Source organism: Parasteatoda tepidariorum, chromosome 3, assembly GCF_043381705.1.
Source record: "Parasteatoda tepidariorum isolate YZ-2023 chromosome 3, CAS_Ptep_4.0, whole genome shotgun sequence".
In the NCBI taxonomy this organism is placed as follows: domain Eukaryota; kingdom Metazoa; phylum Arthropoda; class Arachnida; order Araneae; family Theridiidae; genus Parasteatoda; species Parasteatoda tepidariorum.
This window is the reverse complement of record NC_092206.1, coordinates 90,233,626-90,240,839: the sequence shown is the minus strand read 5'-3', so window position 1 is coordinate 90,240,839 and position 7,214 is coordinate 90,233,626. Positions and strand designations below refer to the sequence as shown.

The 7,214-nt window shown below is 24.9% G+C and overlaps 1 protein-coding gene across 1 annotated transcript in view; it reads left to right on the top strand.

The window, feature by feature from the left end:
- The window catches only part of LOC107441500 (uncharacterized), a 15,378-nt gene extending 12,843 nt beyond the window's left edge, over positions 1 to 2,535 (top strand). Inside the window, exon 4 of the mRNA XM_016054788.3 lies at positions 2,439 to 2,535. The gene's annotated coding sequence lies outside the window, so the exon portion shown is untranslated. The remainder of the gene's footprint in view (positions 1 to 2,438) is intronic.
- Positions 2,536 to 7,214: the final 4,679 nt, after the last annotated feature.

Sequence of the window (7,214 nt, the reverse complement as noted above, 5' to 3'; positions counted from 1 at the left end):
AAGCTACTGAAAATGATGGGGCCCTTATCGACGTTTTTGACAGAGGGGTTTTTGACATGACGGTAAAAACCATGGTATAAACCTGTAAAAACCGTCACGTGTCAAAAACTTGCCAACCCTGCTGCAAACCTTTCCACAGTTTTCTTATTTTACCTAATTTCTCCGTTGTTACACACAAAAAATAAGATTTTACATATATTTACTCACCCGCCAGATAGCTTGCTTCCTGTTTGCTAGCACGAAAGCAAACAAAATAAATAGTGGTGGATTTGCAGTGAAAATATTTATTTGCTCATTCAATTAATCTTGTAAATTTTTATTTACTATGGCCAAGCAAAAAGAATACAAACAAGCCTTTTGGAAATCCCATGTCCAAAATCTGCTAATATCTCGCTTCTTATTCTTGCGATTTTAATATCAAACATCGATTTTCGTGTTTATCTGATTTAAGATTTTCGCATTGCAATTTTTATTCAAGCAATTTAAATATCGTACATTGGGATTCTTATCTACAAGATTTAAATATGCAATTGTATTTAAGCGTTTTTAAAATCGCAATTTTACTATCAAACCGCCAGATAGCTTGGATTTTTGCGATTTGGTTGTTGCTGCTTCCTGTTTGCTGGCACGAAAGCAAACAAAATAGTGGTGGATTTGCGGTGAAAATATTTATTTGCTCATTCAATTAATCTTGTAAATTTTTATTTATTATGGCCAAGCAAAAACAATACAAACAAGCCTTTTAGAAATCCCATGTCCAAAATCTGCTAATATCTCGCTTCTTATTCTTGCGATTTTAATTCAAACATCGATTTTCGTGTTTATCTGATTTAAAATTTTCGCATTGCAATTTTTATTCAAGCAATTTAAATATCGTACATTGCGATTCTTATTTACAAGATTTAAATATGCAATTGTATTTACCCAATTTAAAAGTTGCAATTCATATTCACGCAATTTAAATATCGTACATTACGATTCTTATATAGGAGTTTAAAAATCCAATATCATGATTTATATTTACTAGTTTTTCAAACCCTATGTAGTGATTCGTTTATTATGTGGTTGTAATATCAAACATCAACTTTATACGAGATTTAAAAATTATGCATCGTGATTCATATTTACGCGATCTAAAAATTACGCATCATAATTTATATTTTCACGTTTTTAATATTCGATATAGAGTTTCATATTCACGTGATTTAAAAACCGCATATCAGGATTTAAATTCTCTAAATTTATAACCAAATATTGCAATACTTAGTCACACAATTTTAAAATCGGTCGTGTGATTCATATTTATACAATTTTAAAATTAATCATCGGGATTTATAATCACATGGCTTAAAAGTCACCCTTTTTTTTTTCTTCAAATTTTTGTGTGTGGTTATAAAAATGTGTGTGTTGTATTATTTTGGCAAAAAAGTGGCTGTGCCAAACCATTCCATTTTTCTCATTAAATACAAGCTCGTTATAAGTCGGACCTATTTGAAATAGATAATTAACAAATGTCTTTCCATGTCTCAAATCAACCAATAAAAGAAAAAATCTTTAGATCAACTCAAGCTTTAATAGCGTTTGACATTTTTTGTTATAGAAACTTCTGGTATAAAAAATACCAAATTTTGGATTTTTTTGAACCATTTGTTTCAGTGTTTTGCTATTGTGAAAAGTGTGTGTTGTGCTATTTTAAACACTATAATATGAGAACTAATGATCCAGTAAACTGAAATTTGTTTTGTTTTTAATGGCATTTTAAAAAATATATAACATGGCTAGGTAATTATAAAAAATTATTTTTTAAAAAAAAATTTAAATATAAATTTTTATTTTAAAGAAATGTTTATCTTTTTTCAGCTTTATGTGTGCAAATTTCAAGATAATATTCCAATTAGAAAATAAAAGAAAAAAAATATTTTATAGTTTTACAGGGGAAAATCAGAGTGAAAACTCATTATGTGTAACACAAGAAAATGACATATTCTTATTATTAACGTGAATAATATCAATGTTCAATGGGAAAGATTTTTTCTTTATGGTCCCATCCAAATATCATTTAAAAATTTGGCACACACTTTGCTGAAAGAAATTTAGTAAAACATTTTTTGAAAGAAATTAATTTTTATAATAACTTAGCTATGTTATGCATTTTTTAAAATTTTTTTAGAAACTGAACAAAATTTAACTTCCTTGGCCAATTATTTCTCAAGTTACAGCTGGCCTAAAACTACAAATATTTAAGAATTTTCAAAATTTAAAAAATGCATAAATCTGAAATAAATGGCTAGAATTTTAATCAATTTTGTTAGTTCTAGCAGTGAGTTAACAATAAACTATGTACAAAGACCTGACATTTTGACCATTGGTTGCTTTGACTGCAAAAGTTTCAAATTGTATTTTATCTGAATGTAATTATTTTAAATTTTCATTTGCAGGTCTCGTCTTTCATCTTAAAGAAAAATATCTTTCATTGATGTAACATAAAGCCATATACATTTTTCTTGTAATATTAAAATTTCTGTGTAATACTTATTATTGTGTCTGTTTTTTATTTTGTGAAAAGCTGCTGAGGAAGTTTTTATTTATTTTTTGTTTTATTCCTATATTGGAATTGCTTTACTAATTAATCGACTAAAAACAGTTTTATATAATTATTAGTTAGTTTTAGCACATTTCTGATGCATAATCTAAGCTACATTAGCAAAGTGATTATAGTGCATGTTTTTGAATTTAAACTGTCTGGAATTTTAAAAAAAATTTTGATTGAATGAAACACTAAAATTTTAAATCAATTTCAGTTATCACTAAAAAAAATTTAAATATTTTATATTTGTTTTAATATGATAAGTACATGTTATGAGTTTTTAAATTAAACATTTTCAATTAGCTTTTTAATTAAAAAAGTGGAATAACATTTCAAAGTACAAAATTTTTCTAAAATTGATTTTATTCTTTTTTTTTTTTTAATGAATTCTTAGCAGTTTAAACTTTGTTTTGCATGAAATAATATTTTATTTCATCTTTTACTTAGCTTTAATCTAGAAATACACAGTGGTTGGAAATATGTTTCAAAAAAAGAAAGCAATAATAAGCTTTATATTAACCACTATTATAATTTTCAAAATGCTACACAATTTTTTTAGAAAATTATTGATATTTGCACATACAATGGAAAACATATTTTTGTTTGAATTGACAGACTAATTATTCAGCACTATTAGGTAACTTAATTTTACTCTATTATGAGAAAAATTTTACTCTTAATATTAAATTTGCTTTTAGTTTATTGACGGTTTAATTTTCTAAATTATATAATTTTGTTAAATAATATTATCCTGAGGAATTAATCTTGCTTTGCAATCATGATGATTTTAATTTTTCAGACTTGACTATTGAAAAAGCAAATATCTGTATTGTTAATTTATTTGATAAAAGGTACGATTTTAAATTTAATATGAATAAGCTAATAACATGGAATTCTAATATTTCAATACCATTTTTAAACAAGTGAATAAAATTAAAAAAATTTGTAGTTATGTTTATTAATTGAAAAAACAAACTCTTCCGAAATTTGCTAAGAAGTAATGGATATCTAACTAATGTAATTAAATTATTGAGCATTAATAATTTCTTTAAAATCATCAACATAAAAAAGTCAGAATTAAAATTCAACCTTATAATTTATAAACTTTCCATTATCAGTATTATTAACTTGCTCACATCCAGTTTGGGCCAATCCAAAGTAACTAACAAATCTAGCACGCTTCTGTACTTCAGTAAGAATGCGCCATAAAAAGATCTCAAATTCTATTTACGCTTATATTTTCAGATTTTGTAATCTGGCAAACATGTTACAAAAGTATTTTAAATCAATTTTAAAGATTCTGTTCCGTGTAAGTACATTCGACTTGCTATTCTCTTAGTATATTACTTTTTGTGTTTCATTCTGTATCTTCTTGTTTTTTCTATTTTTGCTTCATTGTTTTACTTTGCATTTTTTGCTCAACTAGTTCTTTTGTCATTACAATTTTTTTGCTGCTCCTCACAATAGTGTATTGATATATTTTGCTTTAGCTATATGAATACAATATTAGAAAGCACTCTTTTTTTGCAGATAGAATCATGTGAGCTGATTACAAGATTATATTTTCATTATTCTGTTTTCGGCTTTTTAAATTTTTTTTAATAATAATGAAAAAATTCTTCTCCTTATTATATTTCGTGTTTTCTCTACATTTTTAACTTATTTTATGAGTTCTATATACTTGCAACTTACGCACAGTAAATAAAACTTATTATTTTTTTTAATATTCTTTGTTTTTTTAAAAATTCTTTTAACATTTTTAATCTTTATTGTGTTATATATATAATTTTCATACAGTTTAAGGAGACTAATTAATGAGAGGAAAGAAAGATAATTAAAAAGCCTATACCATATTCATTGTGTAAGATATTCCATGCATTTCCTACATCTGTTTTTACCTTGGAAAATTTGTATCTTTTTTTTTGACATTTTTTACTTTTATTTTATATATATTTTGGAAATTAAAATTCATAAATTCAATTTTCACTAAAATTTACTAATTTTATTTACTGACTATTAAAGTTTTTTGTTAAATATTACTAAAGTAATGTACTGCTCAACGTACAATTTATAATTTTACTAAATCACTCGACGCAGAAATGGCATATGAATATATATACTGTGTAACATATAATCTTCTGCTACAATTTTTTTCTCTTGCACTATAAATTTCACACTTAAATAGGAATAAACCAGGCTCCCTAAAATATTTTAATTGAAGATTTGTTCACCCAGTACCTATACAATTTAGGAAGGAAATAAAATTGATTATTTCTCTTAATTTTTACTCTCAACGTCTTATTTGTTATCAATTCATTTGAAGAGGAAAATCTGACAAAAATTTTATTTAATTTTTTTTTATTGGGAGCAAATAGTCTAATAGTGTGTCTGTCACTCAGATAATAAGAATTATCCTATAATAAATTCATTCTTTAAATTTTACAGGAAAAATTTTGTGGTATATTGAAGAATTGCATAGAAAATTGCCCTTTTTTTTAAGAATGAATTTTTACAGGGCATGATTTACGAAACATTAACGTGATGGGTTGCTTCTTTGATAAAATATATTTGTTGTCGGATAATAAGCACTTAGTCTTTATTTTTTTTGCTCATGAGAAAGATACTTTAAGTACTTCTGTTGATTTGAAGAAGAGTAAAATGTTGTACTGTAAATTGTAATTTTAAAATTCTTTGTGTTGAATTTAAAAAAAAAAAAAAAACTTTAGCAGCAATACGATTTTGAACTACAATTTTTAAAATATTTTCAAAGCTTTTATTTATTTTAATTCCTACGAAAATTTAGCGAGTGAAAATGCTTTTCTTTTAGAAATAAAATACAAGTTGCATTTCAAGTTGCAAAATTAATGGGGGGGAAATATAATTTATATTTGTAATTTTTCACTCCAAGGAATGCAATGGAAGTGTTTGTTGCATTCTCCATTACAGTGGCTTTTTGAATATGTGAAGAGGATGGTGTTGCGAGGACAAAGGTTTTTGCAAACTTACAAGTTGAACGGTAAGAATTGTCATGAGCAGGTATTTCCAATTCAGCTGAATGATAGACTCTTATTGTTTGTACTTAAGTTACATTTACTTATCAAAGTTATAAAAAAATAAACTGATTTTCCTTTGTGACATAATTCCCTCCCTCCCCACACTTTTTGAAAAAATCGTAATGACAAGATTTGAATAATTCAAGAACCAGTAGGCTTAAAAAATATTACACATCAGCAAAAAAACTTAACAAGGATAAGATATTGAAATCTAAAAATTCATAAAAAAAATGATTTTAAAAAGAAGTCTCAAAAATTATTTAAAAATTAAAGCTTATGCTTTTAAAAATTTTCGAAGAAAAAAAATTATGAATCATAATTTGTATTTATAAATTTAATTAAAACTAAGGTCCAAGGTGTGTAGCGTTTTAAAGGTGCTTTTTTTCATTGGGTGTTTTAAAAAAGTGATTAATTTTTTCTATTGAAAAATTAAATTTTGAGATAAATTCAGGCAGCAAAAGAAAAAATTTCGGTCCAAATAAATGCATGCAAAATTTTTTATTGTTAAAATAATTGTTGCTTAGTAAAATTTTCCTTTGTTAAAAAACATTAAATGTCAATTTCATGTATTTATTTGAATTTCTTAAATTTATGAGTGGGACCTTTAATAAATTATTACTAATTCTAATATATATATTTTGATTTCTAATAATTTTTAACAAATGCTCGTTTATTCAAGAATTGTGTAAAATCTAAAGCGAATTCTATATATATATATATATTTATAAACTTTCCAAAAATATTTTAAAAAAGTTATTGTACTAAAAGAAAAAATGTTATAAAATTTTTGGGGAAATATCAATAAAGTAAAAGAATAAAACTTTGTTCTGAGGAAATATTCGGAGAATTTTTTCCACTTCTGCTTAGATGTACATATTTCCAATAAATCGACTCTAATATATTCCCTGGTTAGTAAACTAATTATAATTTGAAAATATATGTATATATAAATGTTTGTTTAAATGAGTTAATAATTTTTTAGATCAATCAATTCAAGCGTTTAGTTAATAACTATCAATATTTAGTACGGTTATTAGAATAAATTTTCTAATTACATGTTATTTTATTATGTTATAATAATTTTAGTATGTCAACGTTCTAGTGTATACAGCTTAGCATAATTTTTGGTCTTACTCATACAAAACTGAAAAATGAACTTGGTGTACAAAAGGCATCAATTTTTTTTTTCTTTTTGATTGTTGGTAGTCCCCAGGGATTATCTATGGTAGCCCCTGTTTGCTTTGAGAAAAGTGAAAAAATGAAAACTAATTTCGCATTTTTTTTTTATTTCAAATAATTAAGCAAGTTAAGGGCTTGGGTAAATTGTAATGGACACATTTTTATTCATAATTATTTAATATTTTCCATACCAAGATTTGGGGTTTTTAGACAAGTTTTAAAACAATACGAGTTATTTGTTAAAATATTTGGGGAGCATAATGGATGAAGCACTTATAATTATTATTTATATCTATGTAAAAAGGTTTTTACTTAGATATAAATATGAAGTCTTTTTAAATTAACTTGGTCTTTTAAAATATAACTATGTAAAACAAAACAAACATGATGGTTAA